Here is a 15,533-nt window from a genome sequence, read left to right as displayed (position 1 = left end):
TTCCCCGTTGGCAGGTATAGGGGAAAGCCTCCTCCCAGAGGGCCCCTCACTAGAGGTGAAACACTCCATTTCACGCATCCTAGTATCGTTCAACGTCATCCGATAGAACTTATTTTTTAGTCCAAAAGAATTTGTGACACAATAAAAGCTAGTTGGATGGGGTCTGCTCAGACTCCTGTAGTCGCTCTCTTGCTGTCTCACTCTCATCTTCGCTCCTCTTTCCAACTCTCTGCCATGTCAAAGCCTGGAGAAGACGCTCCATCTCTGGGTCCGCCAGCTCCTCAGCGCTGTAATCAGGTGTCTCCACGGAGTAGCCTCTCCTCCTCAATTCCTGCGCTGCGCCTTGTGCACTATGATATGTGCATGTTCCTGAGTCCCTGTGAATACGCATCTTGTCCAGCGGGGTCTGGAAGCGGACACCTCTCTCCTTCAGGGCCCTCTTTATCCCCTTATATGCCTTGCGCTTCTGGACAACCTCCGTTGCATAGTCGTGGTCAAATGATAGACGTCGCCCGTCAATCATTATCTTCTTTCCCCAGGCCTTTTTCAATACCATTTCTTTGATATTAAACTCCAGGAAATTTACCACTATAGACCTAGGTGGTGAATTACCTTCCGGTTTGTGATCCAAAGCTCTGTGCGCGCGCTGGATCCGTACGTTGGTGTCCGTTGTTATTACGAGTTCAGTTTTTAAAAGTTGCTCCACAAATTCAGACATAGATTTGCCTTCTTTCTCTTCAGGTACGCCGTAGATGCGAATGTTATTTCGTCTAGACCGTCCTTCCAAAGCAATCAGTTTTTCTTGCATGGCTTTCTGTTTTTTCATAGATTTAAACAGCACATTTTTCACAGCCATGTTAATTGTCTCAGCCTCTTCGATTCGTGCTTCAGCTTTGTTTAGTCTAGTTTCATGGGCGTGGATTTGTTTGGAGTTTGCAGAAAGTTTATGATAAATTTCTTGCTTCAGTACTCTGAGTTCGGTTTTCATGTCTTCTTTGATTACTTCTTTAAATTTATGTAAGTCCACTTTATATTCAGTCCTGAAGTCATGTATTTCCTTACTGATATTGTGTAGCATTGAGCGCACGGTTTCTGCAGAGTCATCTTTTGAGCTTCGAGCTTTGTCCATCTCTGGTGAATTCTTTCTTTCTCGCCCGTCACGTTTCTTTTGACTTCTAGTTGTCGCTCCCCCACTCATTCCAAAACAGAATACTGTGAATTATGTGGCAATTAGTGAATTAAGGGAGGCTAGTTTTAAACTTGCTATCGGGAGCTCGAAATTAAGCAGCCATCTGCTCGCGTCGCCACCGGAGGTCCAGGCAGCATCTCTGGAGGTCAGGGATGGGTTACATTTTGTGTTTTGTTTGGTTTAGATAAACAGCATGGAAACAGGCCTTTCAGTCCACCAAGTTCACGCCAACCATCTATCACCAGTAGAGATTTAGTTTAGTTTAGAGATACAGTTTAAGAAACAGGCCCCTCGGCCCACTAGTTCCATGCCGGCCAGTGATCTCCGCACACCAACACTATCCTGCACGCACAAGGGACTATTTCCAATTTTACTAAGGCAATTAGCCTACAGCGCTGTACGTCTTCGGAGTGTGGGAGAAAACCGGAGCACCTGGAGAAAACCCAGGCTGTCACAGGGAGAACGTGCAAACTCCACATAGACAGCACTCAAGGTCAGCATCGAACTGGGTCTCTGACACTGTGAGGCAGCAGTCCCAGTACTGCGCCACCCCTTTAGGGATCTTTCTTCAGACTCGTATCCCCGTTCAGTTCTTTCAGTTTTTATTGGGCAGTTTCTTTAACCTCCTGGGTAAAATCTTTTGATCGATCCACAGCAAACATGCTTCCTACCAACCGGGCTATCGGCCTTAGCAATGGAAGAGAGAGCAAGTGAAAGGAAATCAATTGTCGGTGTGTTTTCTTTGACTCGTATTAATGGTTTTGTGCTGCCAACACATATTTGATGTTATATGCTGATATTTATTTATGATTCCTGTCACAAGCCAAGCCAGGATGCTTGAGGGAAAGGCAGGAGCTGCAATTAAGAAAATAAATCAGTTCCTACAGCCTAGAGGCTCTTCCTGGGTGAATGTTTTAGCTGACTTGTGGGCAAGCCTGACACACAAGAAATGAGGTTAAATAAATACAAACTAATTGTAATTCATATAAAGAAATCAGAAGCTGTATTCATTTTTTTTTCCATCAGATGCTGTCTGACCTGTTGAGTTACTCCAGCACTTGGTGTTTTTTTGTTGTTGAAACCAGCACCTGCAGTTCTCCATTTAAATCGCCTCAGCTGAATTAAAACTCACATCTTGGCACAGGAGCTTCACTGAAATCATCGTCTTCAGCTTTAAAGTAACAAAAACGTACATTTCCAAACTTTTTCAAAACGAATCAAAACTTTTAGAAGAATAGAATCTACACTTATCTGTTATAACAAAACATGTTGCAATATTCCCAAAGTAGCTACTGTAAAACGTTTAATGCCAATGATAACCAGTGTGGGATTGGAATATTTGAACAAGACAAATATGTTGAAGACTGGATATAGCTTAGTTTAGTTCAGAGATACAGCATGGAAACAGGCCCTTCGGCCCACTGAGTCCGTGCCGACCAACAATCCCCACACACTTACACTGTGCTACACACACTAGGGACAATTTACAATTTTTACCGAAGCCAATTAACCTACAAACCTGTACATCTTTGGAGTGTGGGAGGAAACCGGATATCCCGGAGATAACCCACGCAGTCATAGGGAGACCGTACAAACTCCGTACAGACAGCTTCCATAGTCAGGATTGACCCCGGGTCTCTGGCGCTGTAAGGCAGCAACTCAGCCGCTGCGCCACCGTGCCGTCCTGGGCCGACTTTGGATCCTTAAGATGGGAAGTGGGTGCTTGCATGGATGGGTGGGAACTCGATGGAATGGCAGGTGGGACAGGGCGAGCCGTAAGCAGAGTTTTGAAATTTCAAGAGTATTGGAATGGGGCAAGTGCATTGGTGAACGTTGGGCGATCTATGCCTGGAGCTGACAGAAGCAGGGTTCAGTAGTAGCTGGTTGGTTGGAGGAGCAGGGTCAGGATTGTGATGGTGAAAGCGGATGATCTTTGTGATGCCATTTGTGGGTGGAAAGCCCAGCACAGCCCCAGGTGGGGTGCGGAGCTTGTGAACTGGGACAATGACCCATGGGATTGGAATTATTGGTGAGAGTATGTTAGCTCAGAGACTGAAAATGATAACTTGTGTGGCAAGGAACTGCAGATGCTGGTTTAAACCAAACGATAGACACAAAAAGCTGGAGTAACTCAGCAGGAGCAGGCAGCCTCTCTGGAGAGAAGGAATGGGTGACGTTTCGGGTCAAGACCCTTCTTCCCTGTATATATAACTTCCCCAATAATAACTTCGCCATTCAACTGGAGATAAACACAGAATGTCAATCTCACAGTGTAAACTAAATCAGCTGAAGAAGGGTTTCGGCCCGAAACGTCGCCTATTTCCTTCGCTCCATAGATGCTGCTGCACCCGCTGAGTTTCCCCAGCAATTTTGTGTACCTTCAGTTAAATGCAATGGTGGATTTGCACAGATAAATGTGGAGATTAACCAGCTTTGCAGTGGTCTTGGTCTTGTGCCTCCATTATGGTGCTGTAGGCCTGTACTTCTGAACGAGTCAGCACAGCCAGGCCTTCTGCATCCCCACCCATCTAAGTTGTCTTATGATTGAAATGTATAAACAGTTTGAACGTCACATTTACAATTCCTAAGGACTAACTGCAAAAATAAAATGAATGCATCATATTTTTTAAAGTAAAAAATTGAACAAACGCACATGCATACCCCACACGTACATCACACACACACACACACACACACACACACACACACACACACACACACACACACACGCACACGCACACGCACACACACACACACACACACACACACACACACACACACGCCAGACACTCCAACTTGCATATACGCACACCACAAACACGCATACACATGTATAACACACGAGCGCACACCAAAAAGACACACCCACTTGCACACACATACATGCATACACATGTACACCACACACACACACACGCACACACGCACACATGCATACACATGTACACCACACACACACACACACACACACACGCACGCACACATGCATACACATGTACACCACACACGCACACCCACCCTCTACCCACCTCGTTGCCTGGACAGTTAATTTCTCCCATTCATTGCACCAGGTAATTTGCCAGCCAGAGAGTTGGTTCCGCCCTGTTGCACTCCGTGAGGGCTCCACGGCTCAGCTCCTGTGGCCTGAGGCCTGTGGCGAGTGCTGTACGGGAAAGACACCAGTCCCTGCTGGAGAATAGCCCAGTCACAGGATGATGACTTTTGCTCTACATAAAGTGAATCGAGGGCCATCTTTAAATGTGAATGCCATGATGATGTCTGGAATGCTCCACTGACAGAAATACACAGAGCTGCAATCTCCTCACTCTCCAATTATGGCTAATACACTAATTAAATGGTCCTGCAGTCATTCACATAGCTACAGAGTGATATTTAATTTCATTATCTAGTAGGCACAAGCACCAACAAGATAGTGTTGAAATACAAGGTAGCTCCTACGGGGGTCAGGGGTTATGGGGGGAAGGCAGGAGAATGGGGTAGCGAAGGATAGGTCAGCCATGATTGAATAGTGAAGTAGACTTGATGGGCCGAATGGCCTAATTCTGCTCCTAGAACCTGTGAACATATGTACCGAAGCAGTGTTTAGAATCAAACTTATGTTGACAGGGGATCTGTAGCTGCATTGATGGCACGGTGGCACAGTGCTACTGCTTTCAGAGCAGCTACACCTCAGCGCCAGAGACCCGAGTTCGATCCTGTCCTCGGTTGCTGTCTATGTGGAGTTTGCTCATTCTCCCTGTGACTGCGTGAGTTTCCTCCGGGTTGCTCCGATTTGTAAATTAATTGGCTTCTGTAAATTGTTCCTAAGTGTGCAGAGAGCAAGTGAGAAAGTGGGATAGCACAGAACGAGTGATCAATGGTCTGTGTGGACTCGATGGGCAGATTGGACTGTTCCCATACTGTATCTCTAAACTAAATTCTTTTCTCTGGATTTATGAAGGGGAAATCTTGCTTGACTAATTTTCTGGAATTTTTTGAGGACGTAACAAGTAAAATGGACAAGGGAGAGCCGGTGGATGTAGTGTACCTGGACTTTCGGAAAGCCTTTGATAAGGTCCCACACAGGAGATTAGTGGTCAAAATTAGAGCACATGGTATTGGGGTAGGATATTGACATGGATAGAAAATTGATTAGCAGACAGGAAACAGTCGGAATTAACAGGTCCCTTTCAAAATGGCAGTCAGTGACTAGTGGGGTGCCGCAAGGCTCGGTGCTAGAACTGCAGCTATTTACAATATATATTAACGACTTAGATGAAGGAATTAAAAGTAACATTAGCAAATTTGCAGATGACGCAAAGCTGGGTGGCAGTGTGAACTGTGAAGAGGATGCTATGAGGATGCAGGGTGACTTGGATAGATAGGGTGAGTGGGCAGATGCATGGCAGATGCAGTTATAATGTGGATAAATGTGAGGGTATCCACTATGATGGCAAGAAAAAGAAGGCAGATTATTATCTGAAAGGTGAAAAGGGGAAGTGCATCGAGACCTGGTTGTCCTTGTATTTCCGTCACTGCATGTAAGCAAGCAGGTACAGCAGGCAGTGAAGAAAGCTAATGGCATGTTGGCCTTCATAATGAGAGGATTTGAGTATAGGAGCAAAGAGGTCCTTCTGCAGTTGTACAGGGCCCTGGTGAGACCACACCTGGGGTACTGTGTGCAGTTTTGGTCTCCTAATTTGAGGAAGGAAATTCTTCCTATTGAAGGAGTGCAGCGAAGGTTCATCAGGTTAATTCCCGGGATGGCGGGACTGTTATATGATGAAAGAATGGATCGATTGGGCTTGTATTCACTGGAATTTTGAATGATGAGAGTGGATCTTATAGAAACATATAAAATTATTACGGGATTGGACAAGCTAGATGCAGGAACCATGTTCCCGATGTTGGGGGAGTCCAGAACCAGGGGCCACAATTTAAGAATAAGGGTTAGGCTATTTCGAACTGAGATGAGGAAAAACTTTTTCACCCAGAGAGTTGTAAATTTGTGGAATTCTCTGCCTCAGAAGGCAATGGAGGCTGATTCACTGGATGCATTCAAAATAGAGTTAGATAGAGCTCTTAGGGCTAGCGGAATCAAGGGATATAGGGAGAAGGCAGGAACGGGGATAATCAGCCATGATCACATTGAATGGCAGTGCTGGCTTGAAGGGCCGAATGGCCTACTCCTGCACCTATTTTATATGTTTCTATGTTTCCAACTGAACATGCACGGATTGTTAGAATAAAATATAGGTTTAGTTTAGTTTATTGTCACGTGCATCGATGTACAGTGAAAAGCTTTTGTTGCGTGCTAACCAGTCAGCGGAAAGACAATGATTACAATCGATCCATTCGCAGTGTACAGATTCATGTTAAAGGGAATAACGTGAATAACATTGAGTGTATGGTAAAGCCAGTAAAGTCCGATTCTAAGGATCTCCAATGAGGTAGATAGTAGCTCAGGACTGCTCTCTAGTTGTTGGTAGGATGGTTCAGTTGCCTGATAACAGCTACAAGGTAACACACACAGAATTACCATGGCCACTGAAGCAGCCAAATACCCGGAACAATTTCTGTGTAACGAGACAGCAACCCATGACTTTTGCCGTGATCAAATCATTTAAGAAGTTAGTGAGGTAGTGACCGAGGTCAATTTACCATAAAAGCATCACAACTCTCGCTACTCCACACACATGCATTTTACAGCAGCAAGAATTGTATTTGTTCCACCCTGCAATTTCCTAGCACATTGAAATCAGTTACATCTTCCAATGGTTCCCTTGCAGAATACAAGTCATGGAGTTATACAGTGTGTAAGAAGGCAAGGCTAGGATGGATCACACCCTGGCCACACCCCCTTCCCCCCCCCCCCCCCTCTCCCCTCTGTGTGGAAAAAGTTTCCCCTCAGGTTCCCGTTAAACCTTTCCCCTCTCACCTTAAATCTATGCCCTCTAATTTTATGCTCCTCTACCCTGGGAGAAAAGACTGTGGTCATTCACCTGATCTGATATTATCTCCAGGTTGAGGTCCAGAACTCGAGTCAACTTGGTGTTCAAGTTTGAGAAGAAAATCAGTGTAGTCATTTCATAAATTAGGGTGGTGCAGCTGGTAGTGCCACTGCCTCACGGCCCCGGAGACCCGCGATCAATCCTGACCTCGGCTGCTGTCTATGTGGAGTTTGCACGTTCCCCCTGTGACCACTGGGTGCTCTAGTTTCCTCCCCCATTCCATTGACACTTTATTTGTAGGTTAACTGGCTTCTGTAAAATTTCCGAATGTGTACACGCACACGCACATGCACACACAAAGTTGTCCGAATGTTCTGCAAGGGATTCAAAGTAACATTAGCAAATTTGCAGATGACACATACCTGGGTGGCAGTGTGAACTGTGAGGAGGATGCTATGAGAATGCAGGGTGACTTGGACAGGTTGGGTGAGTGGGCAGATGCATGGCAGATGCAGTTTAATGTGGATAAATGTGAGGTCAGGAAGCAGATTACTATCTAAATGGTTGGGAAAAGGGGAAGTACAACGGGATCTGGGGGTCCTTGTTCATCAGTCAATGAAAGTAAGCATGCAGGTACAGCAGGCAGAAAAGAAAGTGAATAATTGGCCTTAATAACAAGAGGAGTTGTGTATAGAAGCAAATAGGTCCTTCTGCATTTGTATAGGGCCCAAGTGAGACCAAACCTGGAGTATTGTGTGCAGTTTTGGTCCGCTAATTTGAGGAAGGACATGCCTGCTATTGAGGGAGTGCAGCATAGGTTTACAAGGTTAATTCCAAGGATGGCGGGACTGTCATATGCTGAGAGAATGGAGCGGCTGGGCTTGTACACTCTGGAGTTTGGAAGGATGAGGGGATATCTTGTTGAAACATATGATTATTAATGGTTTGGACACACTGGAGGCGGGAAACATGTTCACGATGTTGGGGGATTCCAGAACCAGGGGCCACAGTTTAAGAATAAGGAGTAAGCCATTTAGAACGGAGACGAGGAAACACTTTTTCTCACAGAGAGTGGTGAGTCTGTGGAATTCTCTGCCTCAGAGGGCGGTGGAGGCAGGTTCTCTGGATACTTTCAAGAGAGAGCTAGATAGAGTTAAAGATAGTGGTCAGGGGATATGGGGAGAAGTCAAGAACTGATTGGGGATGATCAGCCATGATCACATTGAATGGCGGTGCTGGCTCGAAGGGCTGAATGGCCTACTCCTGCACCTATTGTCTATTGTCTATTGAATGTGTAGGATCTAGACGAGAAAGTGGGATAACTTAACCGAAGGGCCCATTTTCATGCTGTATCTCTAAACTAACGTAATCTTAAACAGTTATGTTTGTCAGTAATAGTAATAAGTGATCATTATATTCTCTCCAGGATGGGGTCCAGAACTTGGTGCAGCAGTAGAGTTGCTGCCTTACAGCGCTTACAGATTCAGAGACCCGGGTTCGATCCCGACTATTCTCGCTGTCTCTACTTAGTTTGTAGGTTCTCCTCGTGATCCCTTGGGTTTTCTCCGCGATTTTCGGTTTCCTGCCACACTCCAAAGATGTACAGGTTTGCAGGTTAATTGTCTGGGTATAAATGTAAATTGCCCCTGGTATGTGTAGGGTAATGTTAATGTGCGGGGATCACTGGTCGGTGCGGACGCGGTGGGCCGAAGGACCTGTTTCTGCGTTGTATCTCTAAACCAAACTTGTTGTGCAAGTCTGGGAAGACAATCAGTGGAATAATTTCATAAATGCGAGTTCAAAATCTTCGAACAGTTAACCCATTCTTTTGAAAATACCTCAAGAGGTTGCAATTCTGATGGCGTTTTCACCCAAAGCAATTCAGCCTAGATTTGTACTGGTCCTGCCCTTTGTGGTCAGTCAGCTGATAAGCCCTCAGTCTGCGCGTTGCCTCATGGGTAACCCTCTCCCATGGCAATGCTAACACGCTTCACTGCAGATATATAAAACTTGCAACACAAAAGCACGTTTGTGGTGCCGCTCATTATCAGATTAGTCCAGTCTTGTCAGGGCAACCTCCCTTTCACACATCCCCTCCGCTGAACAACAGCTTCTCACCGCGCTGGCTCTAAAGCTGCTCAGTTGGGTATATCCCCTGCAGCCAATCCCTCTTGTTCTCAACGTCCCGCCATGCACGAATCCCCTCGAGATCTACACTTTGGCCATTCCTGCCTCCAGCTTGTTTACATTTGTTAATGTAGAGCCTTGTTTTTATCAGCCATTGTCCTCCCCCTCTCCTTCTGTTCAACTTTAACTCGCCCATTCCTTCTCTCCAGAGATGCTGCCTGGCCCGCTGAGTTACTCCAGCATGTTGTGCCTAACTTCATAATAGTCCGGTCCCAGAGGAATTCCTCAATCCCGTTCTCTCATCTACGATAACTTACACTGTTTGTTTTCTACAATATTCCACATGAACGATCTGTGCTTACTATACTTCCTTACTATTGAATTGTAACCCACTGAATTCAACAGCACTGCGGCAGCCCCGGGTATGAGATTAGCTGATGCACAATCATACTGGCCTTTGGGGCACAAATTCCATCAAGGCAGCACCGGTAGTCAGGATTGAACCTGGGTGTTTGGCGCTGTAATGCCCCTGTCCCACTTAGGAAACCTGAACGGAAACCTCTGGCGACTTTGCGCCCCACCCAAGGTTTCCGTGCGGTTTCCGTGCGGTTCCCGGAGGTCTTTGTCAGTCTCCCTACCTGCTTCCACTACCTGCAACCTCCGGCAACCACCTGCAACCTCCGGAAACCGCACGGAAACCTTGGGTGGGGCGCATAGTCTCCAGAGGTTTCCGTTCAGGTTTCCGAAGTGGGACAGGGGGCATTAGGCAACAAATCTACCGCTGCGCCACCGTGCCGCACAAAAAGTGCTATTGGACTTTTCCATAGATGCTCTACACACGTACAAACGTATGGATTAAAGAGCAGGAGTAGGCCGCTTGGCCATTTGAAGCTGCTCCATTATTGGAAGTATAATATATGTGGGGCTGATTGCAACATCAACTCCACATGCTTGCTCACAAAACCATACACTCGCTCATCCCAAAGGTTGTAACCTCACCCCCTTGAAGCCGAACCGAAAAGGAGTCCGTCACTAAAAAAAACCAATTTTTTAATTTTCTTTTGGTAATGTATCATAAGATTTTTAATAGATACATAGACATAGATTCTAATAGCCACAGAGCCATTCAGCACAGAAGCAGGCCCTTCAACCCAACTTGTCCACGCAGACCAAGATGTCCCATCTACACTAGTCCGTGTTTGGCCCATATCCCACTCAGCCTTTTCTATCCATGTTTCCGTCCAAATGTCTTTTAAATGTTGTTACAGGTTACAAGTTAGATAGAGCTCTCAGGGCAAGCGGAATCAAGGGATATGGGGAGAAGGCAGGCAAGGGTTACTGATAGGGGACGATCAGCCATGATCACAATGAATGGCGGTGCTGGCTCGAAGGGCCGAATGGCCTCCTCCTGCACCAATTTTTTATGTTTCTATGTCCCTATAAGTACATATAGTTAATGGAGAAGCAAGAAACTGCAGATGGTGGAATTTAGTTTAGTTTAGTGATACACCCTGTGGCCCACTGAGTCCATGCTGACCAGTGATCCCTGTACACGAGCACCACAGGCTGGGGACAATTAAGAATTTTAATTTTAATTTTTATTAGAAGTAAGTACAATAATATGGTACCATAGGTACCTAGTGTATATTGGCATGTTACAATTCATGTACAGCTTCTTATTATTTTTGTTTTAACAATAAAAAGGAGACAGAAAAAGAATAGAAAAGAAATAGAGAAGTGTGTGATATCAGAAAGTGAGAAAAGAAAAATGAGAAAAGAAAGAAAATGAAGAGAAAAGAAGCAGAGGTAGTAAGCAGAAGAATAAAGGAGAGATAGCTATTTGTTTTACTTGGACCACCATTCACCCAGTCCTGAAACGGATCGTAATAAAAAATTTTTTTTTTAACCGACACACAATCAACCTACAAACTGTACTTCTTAGGAGTGTGGGAGGAAACAGGAGCACCCGGGGAAAACCCACGCGGTCACGGGGAGAACGTGCAAACTCCGTTCAGACAGCACCCATAGTCGGGATTGAACCCGGGTCTGTGGGGCTGCATGACAGCAACTCTACCGCTGTGCCACCGTGCTGCCCTATCTTGAGCAAGATCCCTTGACAGATGCTGCCTGGCATGCTGAGTTCAATGGTTCAATAGTTCTTTATTGTCATGTATGCATGGCACAGTGAAATAATAATAGACTGCAATAATTCCACCGGGCCTCCAGTGGAATTATTGATAGATTAGCAGCTCGTGAAATCCAACACAATCATTAACCTATTATTTTCTGCAGCTTCTGACCTGCAGGCAAAAAAAATGCAAAACATTATTGCGTTCAGAAGCATTAGCTGACCGATGGTTTGTGTTGGGCATCTGTTGTTTAAGAGGAATGTAAGTTCAGCAATTACTTGTGTTTGGCCGGGTCTTGGTTTTGGCAACTCTGAATAATGTCTCTGCGCAAAGATCACGGTTCATTGTTCTCCCTCTGGACTGTCAGATGATCAGCTTATAGGCAATTTCCAGCAAAAACAATTGACTGTCAGCAGCATTTAAATAAAATGATTAATTGCCGTTGCTATGGAGCCTGGAGCCACAGCATGTTATCTAGACACACACCAAAACACAGTGGCACACACATGCAGTCGCTGATAAATTATTGAACCCTGAAGCAAACCACTGAATGATAGCAACCATCCAAACATTCACTGACAAAGAACCATAAGGTTTTAATTTGACACACCGTAGACTGTGCCAAGAAATGTTGGCGATAACATGGCTTGCATCCTTTCACCGCACAAATGATTTGGAGCTTTAAATTGTCTCCCCGACTTTTTTTTTTAGCAAAGATGTGAATTCTCAACGTTCAGCATGTTCGACCTAAAAGAATGGTAAAAATGGATTAGCTGCTAACTTTTGAAAGGGATTGGATATCCTATTGAATCAAAAAAAAGATTTGTGGAACTATGAGAAAAGATTGGGAGGAGACTTATTTCAAAAATTCATAAATATGGGGTCGAAGCAGGTCCGAAGAAACGTTTCGACCCGAAGCGTCATCTGAGTCTGAAGAAGGGTCTCGACCCGAGACAGCACCTATCCATGTTCCTCAGAGATGCTGCCTGAGCCGCTCAGTTACTCCAGCACTTTGTGTATTAACCAGCATCTGCAGTTCTTTGCTTCTACAAAAAAACAGGGCTGATTGTCTTTCTGACGTGCATCATTCTGTAATGTCTTGGCAGCCCACGCTTAGATTGGCTTTGTTGTTCTATTGTGTGTACAATTTATCTTCTACTAATACTCTTTGAGGCCGAAGAAATAACGAATGAATCCAAATGATTGCAAACATTTTCTCAGGAATTTCTTTTGATACTGCATACTGGATACAGACCAGTGCCAGTGACCCAGGTTCAATCCTGACTATGGGTGCTCTCTGTACCATTCTCCCCGTGACTGCGTGGTTTTTCTCCAGGAACTCTGATTTCCTCCCACACTCCAAAGGCGTACAGGTTTGTAGGTTTAATTGGCTTAGATAAGAATTGTAACTTGTCCCTAGCGTGTAGGTTAGTGTTGGTGTACGGGGGCCACTGGTCGGTGTGGAATCGGTGGGCCGAAGGGCCTGTTTCTGTGTATTATCTCTATACTAAACTAAACTGTACTAAATGGCGACATGGATCAACGTTGCTGAACAGGTATGGCTGTCCAATTTTCAATGGAGAATTCTGAACTGAGTCAAGAGGATGCGAGGAATGTGTGCCTTTGCTGTGGGCTAGGACTGCTACGCCTGCCAAATTGTAGACAATAATGTTTCAGCTGGCTCAGCAGGCTCCAGCCTTCAGACATTGCGCACTCACACTGTTCTCCTGCCAACCACGTGAGATCGGAGAAGAAGGTTATTTTGCTCGTTTGGGCTCTGCGGGAAACGGCAACGTCACTGCAATCTTCACAGTGGGATCGCTGGCAGCATTTCCCTGCCAGGGTCGCCACAGATGTCAGACGGAATCCAAGGTCCTTGTGCAGACTCGCCTATCAACACAAAACACCTTGCAATCACCTCTGACAGAGTTTAACCAGGAGACGGTTGCAGATGTGAGTGGAAGCATCCCTTTGGACAAAGCTGGAGGAGATGCACAGTGAAACACATCAGTCACATTCTCCCAGCTGGCCTGCTCCGGGAGTCTCGCTGCCTTCACTTCTGGCCCACTGTGGAATCATTTCAAATCGCTCGCAGCCACTTGCAGTGGTCCTGCCAATTGACAAGATTAGACATTCAATTTCTCACCCTTCCTGGCAGATCGAGTCAAAGAGTAAAAAAGCATGGAAACAGGCCCTTTGTCCCACACCGACCAACGTGCCCCATCTACACTAGTCCCATCTGCCTGCGTTTGAGCTGCCAGAGGTGGTAGATGAGACAGGGACTATCGCAAAGCTTAAGAAACATCTAGACACGTACATGGATAGGATAGGTTTAGAGGGATGTGGACCAAACGCAGGCAGGTGGGACTAGTGTAGACGGGACATGTTGGCCGTCGTGGGTAAGTTCGGCCGAAGGGCCAGTTTCCAAACAGTATGACACTATGAGTCTTAAAGATAGCAGAGTCAAGGGATATGGGGAGAAGGCAGGAACGGGGTACTGATTGTGGATGATCAGCCATGATCACACTGAATGGCGGTGCTGGCTCGAAGGGCCGAATGGCCTACTCCTGCACCTATTGTCTATTGTCTATTGACTCTATAATTAATTGGCCATCTTCAAGCTTCAAGGAAGGTACCATTAAGGCTGCCAAGGCTAGCTGAAGAAGATGTGGTGGCGTTGTGCAGATGACAATAACCTTGTGTTGTCTTGACATCTTAATAGGTTATCCTCTATATTCTGTTGCAGGAGCTAAGTTAACGCTGGGGGAGGGAGCAGGGAATACGATGCAAATGTAAGTGCAAGGTATAGGAGCAGGAGAATATCATCTGAACTCTCGGAGGCACAGGAGACTGCAGATGCTGGAAAAACTCAGCAGATGGAGCAGGATCTGTGAAGGCAAAGGACACGCGACATTTCCGGTTGTGGCCGTGAATCGGGACTGAGAATGCGGAGGGAAGTTGGCCAATTGTATAGGAGCGAGAGGGATGGGTGAGAGAGGGGCTGGAAGGTGATAAGTGGAACCCCGGATGAAGGAAGGAAGGAATAATGGGTGGATGGAGCCAGCTTCAGGAAGGGGAGGATTGAATGCTGATACAGAGACAGGTTGGTGATCGGTGGAAACGTATAACTAAACATAGACAGGTTGAGCCTGGTGGAGGGGAGGAGAGGGGGAGGACGTAGAGATGGAGGCCGGTAGGTGATAGGTGGAGCCAGATAAGGGAGGGATGAGGGGCATATGGCACCAGGTGGGGCAGGAGTTGGGAAAGGTGAACAACAGAGAAGAAATCCGTAGAGGCATGTGGGTGATGGGCCGGAGGATCCAGGAAGGCAGACCCTTTGAACAGGTTCCACCATTAATTGGGCGGGCACGGTGGCAAAGCGGTAGAGTTGTCGCCTTACAGCGAATGCTGCGCCGGAGAGCAGGGTTCGATCCCGACTAGGGGTTCTGTCTGTACGGAGTTTGTACGTCTCCCCGTGACCTGCTTGGGTTTTTCTCCGAGATCTTCGGTTTCCTTCCACGCTCCAAAGTCGTACAGGTTTGTAGGTTAATTAGCTTGGTAAATGTAAAAATTGTCCCGAGTGGGTGTCGGGACGACAGATGGCACAATGGGCTAAGTGTTCGGCTGGCGACCGGAAGGTAGCCGGTTCGAATCCCGCTTGGAGTGCATACTGTCGTTGTGTCCTTGGGCAAGACACTTCACCCACCTTTGCCTGTGTGTGAATGTGTGTGAGTGATTGGTGGTGGTCGGAGGGGCCGTAGGCGCAGATTGGCAGCCACGCTTCCGTCAGTCTGCCCCAGGGCAGCTGTGGCTACAGAAGTAGCTTACCACCACCGAGTGTGACTGAGGAGTGAATGAATAATGCGATGTAAAGCGCCTTGAGTATTAGAAAGGCGCTATATAAATCCCATCCATTATTATTATTATTAGGGTGGTGTTAATGTGGGGGGGGTCACTGGTCGGCACGGACCCGGTGGACTGAAGGGCCTGTTTCCGCGCTGTATCTCTAAACTAAACTAAACTAAACTAAACTAAACTAAACTGAACTAAACTAATTCAGATCCTAGATGATATTCTAGTTCAGTACCATTTCCAAAAGGCTCAACATATCCCTTGGTTCCCTTGTGCAGAAAGGAA

General features: G+C 46.2%; 1 long non-coding RNA gene across 1 annotated transcript; it reads left to right on the top strand.

Moving 5' to 3' along the window:
- Positions 1-1,008: 1,008 nt before the first annotated feature.
- LOC116970729 lies at positions 1,009-14,066 on the top strand. The gene is made up of 4 exons (XR_004411294.1): positions 1,009-1,313; positions 9,886-9,891; positions 12,405-12,410; positions 14,054-14,066. It is a non-coding gene; the product is annotated as an uncharacterized LOC116970729 (long non-coding RNA).
- The last annotated feature ends 1,467 nt before the right edge of the window (positions 14,067-15,533 follow it).

The sequence above is a fragment of the Amblyraja radiata genome, chromosome 3 (genome assembly GCF_010909765.2).
Source record: "Amblyraja radiata isolate CabotCenter1 chromosome 3, sAmbRad1.1.pri, whole genome shotgun sequence".
Lineage (NCBI taxonomy): Eukaryota > Metazoa > Chordata > Chondrichthyes > Rajiformes > Rajidae > Amblyraja > Amblyraja radiata.
The sequence above is the reverse complement of the archived record's forward strand: the minus strand, read 5'-3'. Positions and strand labels throughout refer to the sequence as shown.